Source organism: Engystomops pustulosus, chromosome 9 (genome assembly GCF_040894005.1).
Source record: "Engystomops pustulosus chromosome 9, aEngPut4.maternal, whole genome shotgun sequence".
Taxonomy (NCBI): domain Eukaryota; kingdom Metazoa; phylum Chordata; class Amphibia; order Anura; family Leptodactylidae; genus Engystomops; species Engystomops pustulosus.
The window spans coordinates 91,665,340-91,687,305 of record NC_092419.1 but is presented as its reverse complement, the minus strand read 5'-3'; positions in this window follow the sequence as shown (position 1 = coordinate 91,687,305).

Sequence of the window (21,966 nt, the reverse complement as noted above, 5' to 3'; positions counted from 1 at the left end):
CCCCTAATATAATAACCCATGTGTCACATTAAAAACACCCACCAATTTCCCCCTTAAAAATGCCTTAGTATAAATAATGACGCCCTAATTCAATAATTTCCCCTAATATTGCCCCTTTCTGTAACTAATACCTATAATATATATATATATATATATATATATATATATATATATATATATATATATATATATATATATATATATATATATATATATATATATAATATGTGTATATATATGGCCAGGACCTGGACCAGAGTGGAGAGATATCTAGTATCAAGGACTGATGCCAGCATCAATGTTTGTAGGCACACATCTTTTTAGTTTGGATTTTTTTTTTACATTTTTAGAAGGAAAGACATACAGCAAAATTCTGAGTTAAGAATTATACAAAATTGTTATGCATTAAAATATGTTCCTAGAAGAGTGGCAGCCACCAATTTAACACTACATGGGGATTACTGAGTTAACACATTAATAAGATGAGACTCTGAGGTCTCACGTCTAATTATGTGAAAATCAATGACAAGTTTTAAATATTTATGGGGCTTTTTCAATTTGTTTGCTTTCTAATGACTCTCATGGTGTCTCACATACCAAACACACAGAAGCCTATACACATACATACATACATACATACACACTCATGTGACACCTGTAAGGCTCCTGGGTCCAGGAGTAACTGCATTCGCTGCATCCTTGAGCAGGGCCGGTTCTAGGCAAAGTGGGGCCCTGGGCAAAACTAAAAGTGGGGCCCCAAAATAAAACTATTTTATGACCAGTCACAGTCAGCAAGAGGATCCTTTAGTATGGTAAAACAAACTGTAATATGGGAGAATTTTATAGGAGATAGATAAATGATAGGGAGATGGGCAGCATGGTGTCTCCGTGATTAGCACTACAGCCTTGCAGCGCTGGTCAACATCTGCAAAGATTTTGTATGCGTGTGTCTGCGTGGGTTTCCTCCGGGTCCTCCGGTTTCCTCCCACACTCCAAAAACTTACTGGTAGGTTGATTAGACTGTGAGGCCCATTGGGGAGAGGGACCGATATTTTCTGAAAGCAGACACTTGCCCCATTTTCAAAATTGCATAAAAAATTTTATAGACATAGGCGCCTTCATGCAATTTTGATTCAAATTGAAACATTTTATTAAAAATACTTAAAATTTGACTTTGATGGCAAAAAATTTGATCCAAAGAGAAAATGTTTACCTTCACATCTCCTAAATGTAATACATGGACATTTGTAGAGTTCACAAATGTGCCCTATTGATATGTTCACATAAATAAATCCACATAATATCACTAAAACTGTAATAACTAGATATCTGCTTTTCAGCTAGACATTTTTAGACAGTCACAACCTGCAAAATATATCAATAAAACAGAATAAAACAGTAAAAGCGCCATAAACCTATATCATTTTGAAAGCAGACAACCAGGCGATGCATTTGGCAATTAACATTCAAAATTTACTCTAAAATATGTACAAATCCAGAATACTTATATAAAGAAAATCTACTTTCCTAAAACAGTATCACAAAATAAAAGGGAATAAGAGAGAAAGGGCCACATTCATCACTTTTGTGCGCCTAAGTGTAGTAGTTGCACCTAAATTCTGGCGCACTGTTTTCCAGAATTATCACAAGCTACAACCATCTGTGATAAGTTAATTTCCTGTCTCTTATTAATCACTTTACTTTAACATAGTTTAGGCGCAATTTTGGCGCAATGTTAGATTCAGGCAGTTACATGTGATCCTGCTACAAGCTCCTCTCTGCTTCTCCCACATCCCACAATGAGAATGACCCTCACAGCAGCACCCAGGTGTGTGACACCCAGCACCCAGTGACATCCTCAGCAGGGGCTTCTCCTGGAGGGGATCCCCCAGTGCTGATCTCCTGCTGCACCCCTGTAATTCTACTCAGTATTCCCCTCTGAAACACTGGTGATACTGTGCAGAATTACATGGGGGACACTTGTCAGTACTATGTGCAACATTCTGTAACGTTCTCTTCTCTCTTGCTTTGAGCTCAGGATTCTGTAGAATGTTTTGTAAATAGAAGGTGATGAACTGTAAATAGAGTCTGCAGCTCCTGTCTGCAGAGTATCTCATGTCTGTATTATATGTTCTAGTGTCTGCAGAGCATCTCATGTCTGTATTACATGTTCTAGTGTCTGCAGAGTATCTCATGTCTGTATTATATGTTCTAGTGTCTGCAGAGCCTCTCATGTCTGTATTACATGTTCTAGTGTCTGCAGAGTATCTCATATCTGTATTATATGTTCTAGTGTCTGCAGAGTATCTCATGTCTGTATTATATGTTCTAGTGTCTGCAGTGTCTGGCTGATCTTTGCTGCTAGAAATGAGCTGTTCTGCAAAGGGGCTCAGTGCTTTCTTCTCAGTTAACGCCACCTTCGGGCTGGAGTGTTTTTGCGCCAGTTTTTGCGCCTAAATTAAAAGTCGCAAATGATGAATATCATTAGGCACAGCAAAACATCTGGATTGCTAGGATAAATGAGGGAAAGCTGGGTATTTTTGCTGCGCAGCTAGTTTGGCATTCAGTCGCAAAAATGGCACAAAAACGTTGCGCCTGAATGAAAAGGCGCAAAAACAACAGAAAAAAACGATTGATACATGTGGCCCAAAGTGTGTTCTTAGATAGTTCTGCATAGAGAAGGGTTAAAAACATGAATATTAGTTGATATTATCCCTTCTCAAAATGTAGTAACATATAAAGTGAATATTTCCATTATCTGTGAGGTGCAGCAGCTCCTGTGTGCAGCAAATGCTCCCTGCAGCCTGATGGCTAAGAATCTGGATTGGGAAGGGTGGTGGGGGGGGGGGTAATTTCAGGGGGCTGTATCTCTGGCTCTGTGACACATAGAACCTTAATTCCTTTTTCCTATGAAAGAAGAGAGTCTCCTCTTTTATATGAATCTAAATTTGTGTTTCTAAAATGTAGGAAAATGGAGCTATTAACTGTTAAACTGCCGTTGGGAGTGATTTTTATATATAAAAATGGCACCGGATATTCTCACTTTAAACCTGAATATCTCTGGATCCATAGCACCTAGAAACAAAATTCAAGATTCATTTGAAAGAAGAGATTCTCCCCTTTCTCCCAGGGGCCCTGGGCAATTGCCACCTTTGCCTACCCATAGCGCCGGCCCTGTCCTTGAGCAACAGCTGACAAAACTGAGCAGATGACAGTAGAGCGATTAAGTGGTCAGACAGGCAGAGGTCAGCGCAGGTAGAATTATTACACTAAACTTTTAATAGGCCAGGGCAGGGAACATTCAGACACAATTGTCGGCATAGTCAATGAATAATTTTTAGAACAAAAGAACATATATGCAGTTACTGGTACCAAAAGAACCTTAAAGTAAACCCACCATCATGGACCTACATGATAAGGTTTGGAGACAAGGTTGCGTCGCTGTAGCTGCGTGCACTCGTCTGTGAAGCCGGAGCTCCTGCACGTGCACAGAACTCCGGCCTCGAAGATGAGCTGCGTGCTGCACACTGTCGGAGGGATTGAAATAGGCTGCTGGGGTGTGGTGTAATCTCTAAAGAAAATTTGCAATTATATAAGATAACATCATTATAAAGTTCTGGGGAACTAAAAGTTTAATTACAAAAATGCATAAGGCTGAGAAAGAATGCCAAGAGTGTGCAAAGCAGTAATCAAAGCAAAGGGTGGCTACTGTGAAGAACCTAGAATATAAGACTTATTTTCAGTTGTTTCACACTTTTTGTTAAGTATATAATCCCACGTGTGTTAATCCATGCCTTCAGTGTGAATCTACAATACTTAGGCCCCTTCCACACTTGCGTTGCAGATCACGTCAGAGTTTGATCAGGGTGCGATCAGGGTTTGGTCAGTGAAAAACGCACATTTTGCATCAGAGTGCAATCAGTTTTCAGTCAGAGTTTGTTCAGTGTCTCAGTTTTTCATGCGCGTTTTCAATGCAACTTCAATGTGTTTTTCACGCGCAGGTAATGCTCGTGAAAGGACTCAGGACTGAGCTCTATCTTTTCTATGGCAATTGATGCGTGAAAAACGCATTGCACTTGCATTGCACTTGAATGTGTTTCAGAGTGCAATGCGTTTTTGATGCATCTCCATAGACTTGTATGGTGCGTTTTTCACGCGCGTCACTCGCAAAAGTAGAGCATGTCGAGATTAAAAAAATTAAAAAAATTGCGCGTGTGTGCGTGAAAAAAAAATGCAAGTCTGAAAAGACCCATTGATTACAATGGGTCAGAGTGCAATGCAGGTTCTGCACGTTAAAAGCATGCGCAGAAAATGCGCGTGAAAAACGCAAGTGTGAAAGGGGCCTTATAGTCATGAAAACACAGAAAACACTTTGAACGTGTGTCCAAACTTTTGGTCTGGTCTGGTTTGCGTTTAGTTGGACCATCATTTATTTTCAAACAGGACAATGAACCCAAACACACCTCCAGGTCGTGTAAGGGCTATTTGACCAAGAAGAAGAGTGATGGGGCGCCACACCAGATGACCTGGCCTGCACAGTCACCAGATCTGAACCCAATGGAGATGGTTTAGGGTGAGCTGGACTGCAGAGTGAAGGCAAAAGGGCCAACAAGTGCTAAGCAGCTCTGAGAACTCCTTCAAGACTGTTCGGAGACCAGTTCAAGTGACTACCTCTTGAAGCTCATCAAGAGAATGCCAAGAGTGTGCAAAGCAGTAATCACAGCAAAAGGAGACTACTAGAAGAACCTAGAATATAAGATATATTTTCAGTTGTTTCACACTTTTTTTGTTAAGTATATAATCCCACATGTGTTAATTCATAGTTTTGATGTCTTCAGTGTGAATCTACAATACTTAGTCATGAAAATACAGAAAACTCTTTGAATGAGAAGGTGTGTCCAAACTTTTGGTCTGTAATGTACCTTTGAAGTCCTTTATGATATTACACCCTTGACTACTGGAGGATTTTCTGGAAATCTGGTGGGCATGTTCACCCTGTCCACAAATGCATACAAGGAGCCTTTCAAGGTCCTAAAACACAGAAGTGAAAGTCGACAGAAGTAAAACTGATACAAAATTGCAATCTCAATGGGAATACACACAGTATAAAATATTCTCTCATTTATTTGTTACTTTGGGTGCGCAGAAATCTAATCATCCCAGATGTAAATGTTAGAGACAATCCAGCTCAAGTAGGTCAGAATAGTAGTAAGAGCTGTGGATACAATATAGAATATTCCAGCACTGTGCAATAGAGAGGATTTCCAGCAGGAGACTTCTCAGCTTGCATGACCTAGATCACAAAGCAAAAGTGTCATTTTCATACAAACGCCAGAGTTTTAAAGGAAGTGTTGACTGCAAAGTGAAAAATAGTTTCCTCTGGTTACAGCACTCCACCGACTTGCTAGATTTGCTGGTGTAAGTTCTCAAGTAAACTTGCCCAACAATATTCAGAAACCAGGATTAATCTGAAAGCATAATGAAAGAACCAATGATATTTCTAATGGCAGGAGAGGACTATAAATAAGGACCCACTTAAGGGTCCGCTAATAGTATAACAAGACCGTACATCTTTGGCCCAAAAAGAGGAGTCCTTTATGATGGACCTTCTTCTTTATTTAGCTGATTGGTAACAGATCGCAGAATATCAAGTATATATAAAGTAAACCCTTTTCAACCAGTGGTGATATATATAAGTGGGATAGTAAGTGCGCTACCAGTAGCACAGGGTTGGTAGTAACATTTCTGATGGTCAAGAGGCTGAGCGAGAGAATAATTAAGTAATAACTTCAAGTTCCTAGGCTAAGGCCAGCACCAATCCTAGGTGGTGTGACTAGGGATGAGTGGACCCGATGATCGAGTTTGGACGCCTTACCAGGCCATAATTTTGGATTGGCAGCCCAACAGCCAATCTGGCAAATTGACGCCCCTAACACTAGTAATTTGCCAGGGGGTGACTGGTAAAAAATGATCCTTTTGGGTATCAGTATAGGCAGTCCCCAGGTAACGTACAAGATAGGTACTTTAGGTTTGTTCTTAAGTTGAATTTGTATGTAAGTCGGAACTGTATATTTTAGAATTATAACTCCAGACAATTTTCTTTTGGTTTCTGTGACAATTGGATTTTAAAAATGTTGGGTTGTCCTCAAACCAGGATCTACAATAAAGCTTCATTGCAGTCACCTTTGATAACTGTTATAGCTGATTATTGTAGCCCAGGGCTAAAGTACAGTAATTTACCAACATCCAGAGGTCCATTTGTAACTAGGGGTATGCCTGTACTCCCAAGTCTATCTTGTTATAGTATCATAGTATTGTAGGTGATTAGGTTGAATAAAGATGAATTTCTATTAACGGGGTTGTACAGTTGTTCTACCTAAAAAATAAAAATCTAAGTACTTGCGTCGGATATTCCTACTATCATGTAGTAAGATCTTCCAATTTTGCTTTATCAGGGGCAGAATTGTGTTTTGAGGTTTTTTTTCCTTTTATTCACTGTAGCATTGTAAAAATCGCTGCCACGCTATGCATAAGGACTTCAAGACCCATTTTGCTCCTTCCCAGGGAGCACAGCGCGCACATTCACTGTACGCAACGCTCCTCTATTGACTGCGTTAAAGGCAGCCATGGCGTGCACAGGCTGCAGTGTGAGAGCGGCCGTGCTGCAGAGTAAAAATGAGGCCACATATGCACAACTAAAGCAGCAGTAAGCCCTTGGTTATTACCGGGGAAATCAGTAAGTAATACGTTTTATCCTACAAACTACTTATTGAATTAGCTAAAAAAACAAGCAGGAATTGCTAACAGAATTAAATTACTTTATGTCAACACTTTTGTTACTGTACATATGGCGGACAACATCTGCGGCCATACATCCCCTTTAAGTCATTCTAAATCTTTTCAGACATAGCTATATATAAATCTGTGCAGATCCTCCAGCGCTATAATGCTCTGCAGGCATGTAGGACATTATGGACAATCTCCACAATGTCTCTTGCTCCATAACATTCTGCCCCCATATAAAACAGTGTGTAAAATCTGCACAGCTCCTCCTGCTCTATAACATTCTGCCTGCAGATAGGACACTATGTACAATCTTCTCAGCTCCTCCTGCTCTATAACATTCTGCCTGCAGATGGGACACTATGTACAATCTGCGCATCTCCTCCTGCTCTATAACATGCTGCCTGCAGATAGGACACTGTACAATCTTCTCAGCTCCTCCTGCTCTATAACATTCTGCCTGCAGATGGGACACTATGTACAATCTGCGCATCTCCTCCTGCTCTATAACATGCTGCCTGCAGATAGGACACTGTACAATCTTCTCAGCTCCTCCTGCTCTATAACATTCTGCCTGCAGATGGGACACTATGTACAATCTGCTCATCTCCTCCTGCTCTATAACATGCTGCCTGCAGATAGGACACTATGCACAATCTGCTCAGCTCTTCCTGCTCTATAACATGCTGCATGCAGATGGAACACTATGTACAATCTGCTCAGCTCTTCCTGCTCTATGACATACTGGGTGCAGATAGGAAACTATTGTATGATCTTCTATGTTTTTCCGGTTCTATAACAAGCTACATGTGTTTAATATGATCTGGCTGAATAATATCCTTCCTGCAGACACTATGTACAATATGCTCAGCTCTTATTGCTCTATAACATGCTGCCTGCGTATAGAACAATCTTCACAGTCTGTTCGGCTCATCCTGCTCTATAACATGACACTGTAGAATCTAATAGCCAATGGGGCACATTTACTATACTTTACAGTACTGTGCAGTTTGCCTGTGTATAGTTAAGAGTGGCACACCTTTATTATAGGGCATGCAATACACTTCTGTCGGACTTTGCATGTTAAATGTGGCGCACGGTCCGACTGAGCACCGGAACACCCCCTTCAGTGCAGAAATTGGTGTCACGTGCAGGCACTTCTTAAATACCTTTACAAGACGTTTGCACCTAAAAGAACCTACAAAGTCCTACAGAAAACTCGCGCACTGCCCTTAGTAAATGCGCCCCGATATGTACAATCTGCTCTGCCCTTCCAAATTACACGCTACTGATTGGCGTACATGTTAAACATGACTCGACTACTGTATATAAACCTTCGCAAATAATGACCCCCTGTTCAAATTGTGGAAAAAGGTAAAACTAGACAATGGAATGTTCTGTTTCCTCCTTGGAACTGAATTTCCCAAATAATAGTAAGAATTATTTTCCGCTTTCGATGTGGACAGATGTCCGTTCCTAAGTATATGTACATCTCAGCTGCAGCCTGGCAAAGTTCAAACATCCAGGGCTAAATCCAGCTAATCATTCCTAAAAGAGCAACATAAACAAGAAGATTACAATGAAGGGCTCTTCAAAACCTCTGCTTACCCCGGGCAGGAAACACCTGGGATATTACTGAAATACAGAGAATGGAGAGCAGAATGGCGTGGAGCACTCTCCAGATCCTAAGCATCTATCTGCAGCTGAGCACCTGTAACTAGATAATATATCGCCCCTGACTAGCACGACTACGCCGAAGAAGAGGCAGACAGATGTTCTCAGATTCTTTTCTAAAGGATACACTGGGTGACGCACGAAGGTAGGCGGGTATCTGGGGCTCTGATTGCTTAAGGGGCAACAGTATTTTTGTCATTTGCGCTAAGCAAGATCACAACCTACATACAGACTCGGCAGTCAGAGAACCAAATACACTAGATTTCTCATCATTTTAAATTCTAAAAGGAAACGATAAATTTGAATTTCGATGTAGCCAGAAAACCACAGTAAAGTTCTGAATTGTATTCCTAAAAAAGGAATAAGTTAAAGGAAGTCTACCATCAAAATCAGGCATTATAAACCAGGGACACTTACTTGTAGATCCAGGCACTGTGACTGTGGTAATCTTCTTATATTTGTTATCCATGGCCTCCTTCATTCTACTTCCATCAACCTTTAAAATTATACTAATGAGCCTGAGGGGCTACACCAACCCCTGCTTTGATCTGGCTTTACAGATTGTTTAAAGTCTCATAGTATATAAGGTTGAAAAAAGATGCAAGTCCAACTTTTAAGAATTACTCGGTCTCCACATCCCCCTGCTCCCTTGCCTGTAAAGCCAGATAACAGAGGGGCTAGGGTACGGTCACAGGCCCTGGATCTATGAGTAAGTTTCCCTGAGTTATCATGATAGAATTTGATTGTAGATTTCCTTTAAAGGAGACCTAATTGACAGTTCACTTCTAGGGGGGAGTGGGGGGGGGGGGGATACAGGCTTTGGACAGGGAGCATGGAAACAACAACTTCCAGCTCCATGCTCTCTGTTTTTCATGGCTGAACAGCCCTGACCTATAATTCCTATATACTGCATTACTATTAAAAAATAAATGTACACTGTAGCTCAACTTTACTGACTGCTCTAAATCCCATACGGCTAAACAATAAAGGAGTTGTAGCAACTTTTCATGTCTCGTGGATAGGTGATTACAATCCGATCAGGGAGGGTCTGACTGTTGGAACCCCTAATCCTAAGAATGGGCCCCCAGTGAACAGGGGTTTCGTTCTCAATAATGGGTGGAGTCAGGGCCGGTGTTAGGGGCGGCAAACTGGGCATTTGCCCAGGGCCCTCTATTCTAAAGCGGACCCCTGTATTTGAACTTTTGTGGGCAGAGGATGTATTGCTTTTTTAATACTCCTTGGTTGAATGTGCGGGTTTAGATTCTTATCATCTATCTCCTGTCTATATATCTATCATCTAGTTATCTATATCCTATAATTTGTTTATTTTCTATCTATATATTTGTCTAATCATTTATATATATAGCTTTTTGTCTATCTATGTATCTACCTATCAATCTCCTATCTATATTATTGTGCAGGGCTAAAGGGAGCAATGTTACTGAATGTGACTGATTATTAAATTGTTTTATTTTGGGACCCTGCTTTTAATTTTTGCACAGGGCCCCACTTTGTCTACAATTGACACTGGGTGGAGTGGAAGGATTAAATAAAGAGGGAGGACACATGCTCAATCCTCCTATTCCATCAATTAGGGACCATCGTTCTATTGTCTGGATTTCTGGAGGTCCCCTTCGTGTGATTATCCTGTATTTTAGGATAAGGTATTTTAATGGTATATAGGTAGAGACGGTTGACAATGCATTTCGAGAGCGTATTCATCAGGTCCAAATTAACAGAATTTCACAGTAGACAGACAGCACAGTCTTAGCGACGTATACAGTGTGAATAAAGATAATTGTCTGGGGAGGGAGCTGGAGATGAGCTTTGTGGTGATGCGAATTTGGTCAAAGTGCCGTCTATCTGCAGTATAGAGCTGTGTGACAAAAAGCAAAACTCGTTGTCCACCATCTATACCTATATAATCAATAAAAGACCTTATCCTGAAATACTTGTGAACAGCGCGTCTATCCTACCTGGCTTTTTATATCTCATCCACATTACACTATCCAAACATCATTTAGGACACCTGGAGATGCCGCAAGTCCACGTGACCAGATATGAATTTATTTATTCTATTTATATCCATTTGTTATCACTATTGCACTGTGTAAAACCTTTCATTCACCTGTATTTCACCTTGGTCAGTTCATGAATAGGGGACCATGCGATGGCCAGATTTCACAGGCTGACCGCACTGCAGAAGATTGGACTCTGGGCATTATGGTAATATATAATGTCCCCTCTTCCATGCAAAATAGCAGCACCAAAATATAATCATGATTACAGTCTAGTTATCTAGATATTGAAATTTCACCAGCGCATGGTCCGTTTATCAAATGGTTGTGTTCTGGACTTAATTTGCTTATATGTAGCTAGACTCCTAATAGGTCACTGGCACCATTTTTAGAGACCAAGTGCCCAGACTACAACCAAAGACCCACTTATTTATTGCAACAGTGCCAACACAGAACTTTAATTTGTGATTTAGCTCCTTGCTCTATTACAGCTTTCATTCATATCAGCACCCTGATGACACCAACAAAGCAGAAAATAGGAGAAATTTGCATGATCATTGTAAATTCCCACCAGGGTCCCCAAAGCAGGAAGAATTGTCAGGGCCGGAGCAGGAGCTACAATGATAATCCAGATCTGTCCACACCTTCCCACTCCTCCAGTAGTCCCAGGTAGAGCTATCACTTAAAATATCTCTGTGCACAGCAAGTCCTGGGCTGTCTGGGACTGCAGGAAGATACCTGGAGTCCTCTCCGGTGATGGTCTGGGTGCCCACAGAGAGGGCTCCAAGTGCCACCTCTGGCACCCGTGCCATTGGTTCGCCACCACTGGTGTTGAGTGTACTAGGAAGATAAAAGGGGCACAGAGGGGTCCACTGTTAGTCTATTCCCCTGCATCCACTGATAGTATTATCGTTAACAGATGCATTAGGTGTAGCAGCCATTTCATATCTATAGGGAAAAGGAAGAAATCCATGACTTGGAGACTCAGCTTGGCACTTTCAGACTGTATCTGGTATGATCTACGTAATTTAGCTAAGGAGAAACACTATTAAACAGCCAGTGGCACTGTATAATCCTTCTCACAGCAACTGCTAAGCCGTCGGTGGAAGGTATTATAAATAATCCTCCTCCTGTACGAGTGTTAATGAGCAGGTGAGACCTACACGGCGGAACCATAGAAATGCAACGCTGAAATCAATTTATTCTTTTTATACATAATTGCGTATTTTCCCTTGTGATAACACTGCCACTGCCTTAGTCATTTGTAATAAAGGAGATTAAATTAGGAGCTAATAATCTACAACAATATATGTTAATTAACTTCCATTTAGAGGTCACTTAACCCTTCCAGATCCGTCTGGCTGAAAATGCCCTTACTATGGAGGTGGAAGCTTAGTTGAAATGTATTGGGTAGATTTGTATGGTTTTATATATTCCAATTACTTGCTGCAAATATTTAAAGTCAATAGCGAGCCTTCCGACCATAATAGACAATTCAGCTGTGTGCAACATTTAGATTCTAATCAAGATAATTTAGTTGCTTATTATAATTATAGTAAATGTTTTCTGTGAAATTCAAGAAAATTGTGCTAAAAAGTTTATTTTAAAAGGCTTCTGAACAGAAACATTGCTGCTGCCACCTAGTGGAAAGAACAGGATTTGGATAAAGTGAAAGTATCTGAACACTTTTTTTTCCCTTTGGTTTTAGGATAGAGTGTGGAGGGCCCGAAAGGGTTAATTTTATATATGGACCTATATTTTATGAAAGAACTTTAAGAATTTATGAACTGACTCAATTCCATGGTGGATGGCAAAATAAATGCAACCAGTTGCTTGACTTGGGTAAAACAAAGCCAGCAACTCATCCCAGCAAGAATATTGAATGTTCATTTACTACGGGTCCGCGGGCCGCATTTTCGTCGGGTTTCTTGATGATTTCCGTTTTGAGCCGAATTGCCCTGGGATTTTGGCGCACACGATCGGCGCCGGCTTGCACAAGACAGAAATCGAGGGTCAACCCGACGGATTCGGACAACATGCGGGATTTAACTTTTAGAAATGTGTCGCAAGACATGCACTTACAAGCATTGGGAAGAAGCACAAGTGACGGATGCAGGAACTCGGACGCACGATCTTAGTGAATCGCGGCAGATCTGAATCCATTTCGCATTGTCATTCCGGAAAATTGCATGTAAAACTGCACCAACAACACGCGTTTTATATGTGCACACATATATTTGTGTCATGTGTAATGCATTCTTGAAGCAGATTTATATGCGCTTTTTCCACCTTAATTTTTTTTTTCACCTGTGATCACTGCTAGGACAAATGTGGACGAAATCCGCATCAATACAAACTTCGCTAGTAGATCTAATGCAGATTAGATGCAGATTTCCACAAACCCATAGACTTCAATGTAAAATAGTGATATGATCACAAATTTTATTTCCGAAATCGCACAACAATTTCTGTTGGGAAGAAAATAAAATGGTATTGTGTATATTACACAGTAACTTTAACACTACTACAATACGCTGAGGACTTTACTCACTGACAAACATGCACAACACAATGGGGCTTATTTACTAAGGGTCCTGCGGCCGCAATTTCGTCGGGTTTCCAGACTTTGAGGATCACGCTGGGGATTGTGTCGCACAAGATTGGATTTTGGCGCATCGGCGCCGGCTTTCACGCGACAGTAATCGGGGGGCGGGCCGTTGGACGATCCGATGGATTCGGACTAAGCGCAGGATTTAACATTTAACATTTGTGTCGCAAGCCAAGCACTTACATGCACCAGGAACTCCAGCAGACCTGAGCGGGGAAGTGACACAAGCAGGAGATTGGGCGCACGATCTTCTTCAATCGCGGCAGATGTGCACTCCGGCGGAGTGCATTACGTATGATTTCTCCAGTCCTGTATTTCTGTGTTATGTGAATCCCTATATATGTGACACATTTCATCCGTATGTGCATGTATCTCACTGTATCCATATCGTTTCCATATAAAATACAGTGGGCTGGAAGATGATGGCTGGCTGACTATCGGCTGGCTGACTATTGGCTCGGCCTGCGAGCCCTCTCCATGCACCGGGACCCGGCTTGTGCCATACTAGTACGGCGCAAGTCGGGAAGGGGTTAAACGTTCCCACAGACTTCTATGGGGCATACGAAACGGAAATACTAGAGAAAATAAGGCATGATCTATATTTTTTTACGTCTTGCGGTACAGTGGACAATATGGTCATTTAAATGGATGGCCCTATTGCCCATTGAAGTGAATGTGGTTGAATGTTACCCCTTTAAAAAAACGGTAGCAGGTAGCATGTGATCATCCCATGCATGAGGCATCACCACTATAAACACCCAGCTTTTCCAGATTCTTCACAAGGATGCAGCAGCCAAGAAACTTGTGTATATAACAAATCACAAATTTATACACATTTGGTTACTGATTTGGTCCAATAAAGATCTACCTCTGCTCCATGTTCATTAGAGAGGAGCCATTAAATGGTGGAAACTTTTTTAAGGGTTTCAGTATAAGGATGAAGTCCGAGCAGCCAGAGGCTTCGCTAAAGGGGTTGTGGACGTAGCAATGACACCTTGACCTGGTGCTTGAGGAGGTCCCTTTGCCACGTAAGAACATATATATTGCATAAATTCTCATACATGTTCAATTTGAGCTGTTCTTTATAATAATTCATGATGCATACACTAACTTTAATTGTAATATCACCCTAAACTTAGACAAGGTCATATATTTGATGCACGGGATGTTGTAGTGGACCGTATGGCAGAAAAAAAAAATCATTAAACTGCCTGGAGCATGTCTCTGAGAAGAGAGTACCAAGGCGGGAAGTATACGCTCATTTTAATATAAATTATTAATAGATCCATCGGAAAGTTAGCCCATTCATTGTAATGCGGATTATTATAGAAGTGCTCCCCCCAATATTGATTTTGTGACAATGTAGGGCTCATTACATGGACATCATCAATAATAGTTTGCAGACATTTCCTGTAGACACTATAGACTATACATATCCCTTCCAGGTGGTGCCAGTTCTAGTTAAATCGTGTTGTTCTGTATCAGGTATGACAGTTCAATGTAGAAAATGATGAATAAATCCAAATAATATATAAAGGGATCGGAGATTATGAGTATATCTTGCCTTTTGAATGATACATCATGGACCTCACATTAGTAGCAGCTGATCCTGAACAATGATTTACTCACTAAGGTACAACCATCCTGATGGTGGAAACAGTCTCTTTGGTTGTGGAACAGTCTCTTTATAGGTGCAAGGGTAACAGAGAAGATTGAAGTCTCTGTTATATAGAGAAATGGGTTAGAGTTTAACCTGTCAGATTCACACTGACCTATAGACTATGAACTTGGACTTCAGAAGCTGACATATTTCCATATAGCAATAATACATTAAAGGGTAACTAAATGTTTAACGCATTTTTTGAAACCAATAGAACAGATGATAATAGTAAACTTCATAATATACTTTATTGAAGAAATAAATTATCCTTTGCCTTTCTTCTTTTTTTCAGATAATCCCTGGATAGACTAATCTCCTTAGAAAGATAAATCAAGCGAAATATGCTCTAGCTATGGAAAGAGCACATCTTCTTTCAATGCTATGTACAAGATTTCATATACACTGCTCACTACAGGAGAAAGGAGCAGAAAAAAACACATAGAAGCTACTTTACAGCTGCCTCTAAAGCTAGTAGGATCTTGTCATGTATCAAAAGTGGTATGGACTCTCGTGATAGGGATGTAATATTACCACTGTACAAGGCATTGGTTCGGCCTCACCTGGAATATGCTGTCCAGTTCTGGGCACCGGTTCATAAAAAGGAGGCCCTGGAGCTGGAGAGGGTTCAACGAAGAGCCACAAAAATGATAAGGGTATGGAGGGTCTCAGTTATGAGGAAAGATGAAAACAACCAGATTTATTTAGTCTGGAAAAGAGACGACTACGAGGGGACATGATTAATTTATATAAATATATGAATGGTCCATACAAAAAATATGGTGGTAAGTTGTTTCAGATGAAATCAAATCAAAAGACGAGGGGGCACTGTCTCCGTCTGGAGAAATGAAGGTTTACTCACCAGAGGCGACAGGACTTTTTTACTATGAGAACTGTCAATCTGTGGAATAGCCTGCCTCAGGCGCTGGTCACAGCAGGGACAGCAGAGAGCTTCAAGAAGGGTCTAGATGCCTTTTTACACCTAAATAACATTGATGGTTATGTTATATAGAATTATTTTCCCTAAATCCCTTCCTCATCGAATCCCTTCCCTTCCTTGGTTGAACTTGATGGACAAATGCCTTTTTTCGTATAAACTATGATACTATGATACTTTACTTAACAAAGTTGTTATGGTGGCTCCGGAAAGAGGGACAGACAGGACACTGAGCCCTAAACTGAGCTCCCCAAAACTGTCAACTGCCTATTGCCTCACTTATCCTAAGATAATACAATACAACCATGAAGACGGTCCCTCCCTAAACCACAGTGCAGACACAAAACGAGACTCACAAACAATTAACACAGAAATTAAGTTCAGGGATCTGGGTCACAAAAAAGATGACAGATGAGAGCCGAGTATGAAAATATAACTAGCATGGTGTAATGAAACTGGGAAGGTATATATGTAGGATTGACAAGTGACTGGATCAGCTGTCCACCACACTAGTAACCCTTGTAATCCAAACACAGCACACAAAAACACAGATGAGAAGCAATGTGTTAGTTGCTGGCAATGCTGACACAGATATTACAGAAGTTTATTACAAAGTTCACATCTTTTGCCTGATCTACTTATTTACCCTATTTTTCAGACTATAAGGCACACAAAAAAATCCTTTGATTTTCTCAGAAATCAAAGGTGCACCCTATAGTCCAGTGCGCCTTATATATGAACCATACTTACAGACAACAGCTGCCTTGAACTGTGCACAGGTCTGCCACCTGCTGGTCATTCATCCTTATAATCAGGTGCGCCTTATAATCCGGTGCGCCTTATATATGAACCTAGACGTTTTAGCAGGCATTTATTGATGTTGCGCCTTATAATCTGGTGCGCCTTATAGTCCGAAAAAAAACTGGTAAATGCTGTAAGATATATACGTTATATATGCATAAAATCTACCTGGATGTGTATACGTTAAATTACCTTATAACTCATAGTCCAAGGACCAGCAGGGATAGCAGAGCTATGGGGATGAAAGAGCTAGATTTCAGTATAATGCTAACTGGGGAATAGGATTCTGAAAAAGTTCTGCTTCAGTTTTGCGGGAAAGAGTACAAGGAAATATATTATTCAGTGATTTCCATTGAATAATTTCCATTAGTGTCATAGCCTGTCATTTTTTTTTAAAATCTGTGGCCACCTATGCCACCATATACATAAATGTTCTTGTAGATATTAGGATTAGGATAAAGACACGCTCCTGGTATTAAGCCTCATTGGCTTAAGGGGGAAGGGGGGAAATTTATGAGAAGTGACTGAGAGCAGAATTGATCTTGTTACCTATGGAAACCAATCAGAGCTCAGATTTAATTTTATAAACAGCTGTGGTGTCACGGATTCCGGGTGCACCAGTGCCTGCTGCCGCTGTCACCGCTCCCCTGGGCCTGTACTTACCTCTCCGGGTTCCAGGCTGTGGCTGGGCCGCGCCTTGACGACTCTTCTGCATTTAAAGGGCCAGCGTCCTCCTAATTGGCGCTGGCAATCTGCTACATAATCTGGCGGCTCCCAGTATCCCCTGCCAGAACTTCAAGTCCTTCCACTGAAGTGAAAGCCTCCTGAGCGTTTCTGGACGCCTCCATGTTTCCTGTGTGCGTTTCCAGACGTCTCCGTGTTTCCCGTGTTCGTGTGCTATTCCTGTGGTCCTGTGGCGTTCCTGTGGCATTCCTGTACTCCTGTGGTCTTCCTGTGTTCCTGTGGCGGTCCTGTACTCCTGTGGTGGTCCTGTGTGCCTGTGGCGGTCCTGTATCCCGGTGGCCATCCAGAGGTCCTGCCATCCCAAAGTCTTGCCTACCCGAGGTCCTGCCTACCTGAGGTCCTGCCATCCCAAGGTCCTGCCTACCCGAGGTCCTGGCTTCCCTAGGTCCCTACCTTGGCTGCCACCACGGGCCTAGTCACACCCCCGTGGAGCGACCTGGTGGCTCCCAGCCGCAGCAAGAACATCCTGTTTTGCAGCAGGCTCTGGCGAAGAGCAGAGGTCCACTTAGACTCCGTTCCCGGGTTGTGGCTAGTACCATCATTCCTGCGCGGTGGTCCAGGGAGTCTACAGACTATTCCCTCAGAGACTCTCTGATGGTTGTCCCTACGAACCGTGACATGTGGGAAAATAAAATCTAAGGTCTGGTTGGTTTCTCATAAATCTCCCCCAAAGTAAAATTTCTACCATGATGGTGTTAGGATTTAGGATTTGAGGCTGTGTCCTGCATTTTGAAGCACTCTAGTCACACCCAAGGGCGATGACGACATATGTGGCTCCGGTCACATGTGGTGTTAAGGATGAGGTCACACGTTGCATTTTGTTTGCGTTTTGAAACCTATTACAACAGCCGAGGAGAGGTGATTTGCCTAATTACATTACTGTTAACATTTGCATTTACAAAACGCATTGTCAACACAATGAGAACACATAGCGTTAATACACGTGTTAGTTAACACAGTGTTAATGTATGTGTTAGCGCAAGTGTTAACAGCTGTTTAATCAGCTGTTGCAATGTGTTTTTGTACGCATGCCTTAAACACGACGTGTGACTGCACCCTCAGAAGTAATCAATAAATTTAAAAAAAAATTTAAATGCAAAAAAATTCTGAATTTTCAAAAAACAGGTTACTGTGCAAAATGTTAAACAGTAAAAAAGTCACAGAAAACAACAAAAATTTGACAAGTTGACTAGCAGAAATAATGATACATGTCCCCCAGTAGAGCAGAATAGAACATAATTGTGCACACATTTACACATTTACTCTTGTCATATGTTTGGTGTACGAATATCACCATGTGCTTCTATAAATTGGGGTGTACAGCAACCTGGATGTTAATATATGCAAACTGTATCACAAGTACAGACAGTCCCCTACTTACAACTGACTTACATACGACTAGAGATGAGCGAACACTAAAATGCTCGGGTACTCGTTATTCGAGACGAACTTTTCCCGTTGCTCGAGTGCTCGTCTCGAATAACGAACCCCATTGAAGTCAATGGGAGACTCGAGCATTTTTCAAGGGGACCAAGGCTCTGCACAGGGAAGCTTGGCCAAACACCTGGGAACCTCAGAAAAGGATGGAAACACCACGGAAATGGACAGGAAACAGCAGGGGCAGCATGCATGGATGCCTCTGAGGCTGCATAATCGCAACATTATGCCAAAATTATGGGCAACAGCATGGCCATGACAGAGTGACAGAATGAAGCTAGATAGCATCTAAAACATCCAATAATTGACCCTGACACTATAGGGGACGGCATGCAGAGGCAGCGGCAGCAGGCTAGAGAGTGTCATGGCGACATACCCTAAATGGACTCAGGCTTCAAACCAATGGGTGGCAGAGAGGAACCAAAGGAGGTGAGCAAGAAGCGCTCAAATAATATCGGTACATGATAAAAGTTTGCCAGTATATTTTGTGGATTACACAGCAGGGTGGCGACAAAGTTAACATGGAAGCCATGAAAACAACCCAAAATTCTGCCTGACACAGCTCGTTTGATAAGGGGACCATGTATGGAGGCAGTGAACTAGTAGTAGATTAAAGGTGCTGCAGTTAAAACTATGTTAGTTGGATCTTGGCATGGAGCTGGCGCTCCGCTGCCAGGCGAGCTTTCGCCAATCCAAGCCCCTGTCTATAGGCTACTCCCCAAACAGCACTTCTAAGAACCTTTTGTATAAGATCAAGTGTAGTAGCGTTCTTATAAGTTTAGGATATGGCGGGTGAGGGGAATGTAAACAGCTGCGCAAGAAGCGCTGAAATAATATCGGTAAATGATAAAAGTTTGCCAGTATTTTTTGTGGATTACACAGCAGGGTGGCGACAAAGTTAACAAGTTTGTTGTGGAAGCCATGAAAACAACCCAAAATTCTGCCTGACACAGCTCGTTTGATAAGGGGACCATGTATGCTTACAGTTCATGCCAGTCGCTGCACTGGCTGCCAGTCTCCTTTCGAATACAGTTTAAAATAATAATAACCCTCATCCATAAAGCTCTGTATAATGCTGCACCCCCCTACCTCTCCTCTCTTATCTCAGTCTATCGCCCAACCCGTGCTCTTAGATCCGCCAGTGATCTTAGATTAACCTCTACCCTAGTGCGGACCTCCCACTCGCGTCTCCAAGACTTCTCTAGAGCTGCACCAATTCTATGGAATGCTCTGCCCCGGACTATCAGACTAATACCTAACCTCCAAAGTTTCAAACGTGGTCTTAAAACCCATTTCTTTAGGCAAGCCTATAACACTCATTAACTGCATGAAGTTTTAACTCTTCTACTAACCCGTCCTGTGTCGTCCTCCCATCTGTTATCCAGCAACCAACAGGCACCAGACTTCTCTGCAGTCCCATTCACCCTGGACCTGGTATATAAGATGACGGCTGAGTGGTTCAAGCGACAGCAATTCCATTTATTATATTTTGTTCTATTCCCTAAGAAGAATGGCTTGACCATTAAATATTCTTTTACCTCGTGTTACCCCATCATCTTCATAAACCGTAAGCTCTGGCGAGCAGGGACCTCACTCCTGTTGTTCCATACAAATGTTGTGCTCTGTTACATTACATTTGTATTTGTTTCCTATGATTTGTAAAGCGCTACAGAATATGATGACGCTATATAAATAAAGATTATTATTATTATTATTATGGAGGCAGTGAACTAGTAGTAGATTAAAGGTGCTGCAGTTAAAACTATGTTAGTTGGATCTTGGGATGGAGCTGGCGCTCTGCAGCCAGGCGAGCTTTCGACAATCCAAGCCCCTGTCTCTAGGCTACTCCCCAAACAGCACTTCTAAGAACCTTTTGTATAAGATCAAGTGTAGTAGCGTTCTTATAAGTTTGGGATATGGCGGGTGAGGGGAATGTAAACAGCTGCGCAAGAAGCGCTGAAATAATATCGGTTAATCATAAAAGTTTGCCAGTATATTTTGTGGATAACACAGCAGGGTGGCGACAAAGTTAACAACTTTGATGTGGAATCCATGAAAACAACCCAAATTTCTGCCTGACACACCTCGTTTGATAAGGGGAGGATGTATGGAGGCAGCTATATGGACGACTTTTGGAGGTAGCAATGGAGACAACGTGTGGAGGCTGCTATGGAGACAATTTAATTTGGATAGTGCCTGTATGTGGCAGTCCCAAAAAGTTTTCAAACCAGAGGAGCAGGTAGGTGTCCCTCCAGAAAAATGGAATAGATTGAGTGCATGTATGTGGCAGTCCCAAAAAGTTTTCAAACCAGAGGAGCAGGTAGGTGGCCCTCCAGAAAAATGGAATAGATTGAGTGCCTGTATGTGGCAGTCCCAAAAAGTTTTCAAACCAGAGGAGCAGGTAGGTGTCCCTCCAGAAAAATGGAATAGATTGAGTGCCTGTATGTGGCAGTCCCAAAAATGTTTCAAACCAGAGGAGCAGGTAGGTGGCCCTCCAGTAAAATGGAATAGATTGAGTGCCTGTATGTGGCAGTCCCAAAAAGTTTTCAAACCAGAGGAGCAGGTAGGTGTCCCTCCAGAAAAATGGAATAGATTGAGTGCCTGTATGTGGCAGTCCCAAAAATTTTTCAAACCAGAGGAGCAGGTAGGTGGCCCTCCAGTAAAATGGAATAGATTGAGTGCCTGTATGTGGCAGTCCCAAAAATTTTTTAAAACAGAGGACCGGGTAGGTGGCCCTCCAGAAAAATGGAATAGATTGAGTGCCTGTATGTGGCACTCACAAAAATTGTTTCAAACAGAGGACCGGGTAGGTGGCCCTCCAGAAAAATTAAATGCATAAAGTACTATAGCAAGAGCCAGTGGGCCCTGTCAAAAAATAGCCAGTTTCCTCTGCTTTACTGTACAAAGAGGAGGAGAAGGAGGAAAATGAGGAGGAGGAGGAGTGGATCAATTATTCAGGTTGAGCTTCCTTCACCTGGTGGAGATTGGAAATTCTGAGAAATCCAGCCTTTATTCATTTTAATAAGCGTCAGCCTGTCAGCGCTGTCAGTCGACAGGCGTATACGCTTATCTGTGATGATGCCACCAGCTGCACTGAAAACCCGCTCGGACAAGACGCTAGCGGCAGGGCAGGCAAGAACCTCCAAGGCGTACAGCGCCAGTTCGTGCCACATGTCCAGCTTTGAAACCCAGTAGTTGTAGGGATCTGTGTGATCATTTAGGACGATGGTATGGTCAGCTACGTACTCCCTCACCATCTTTCTGTAAAGATCAGCCCTACTCTGCCGAGACTGGGGACAGGTGACAG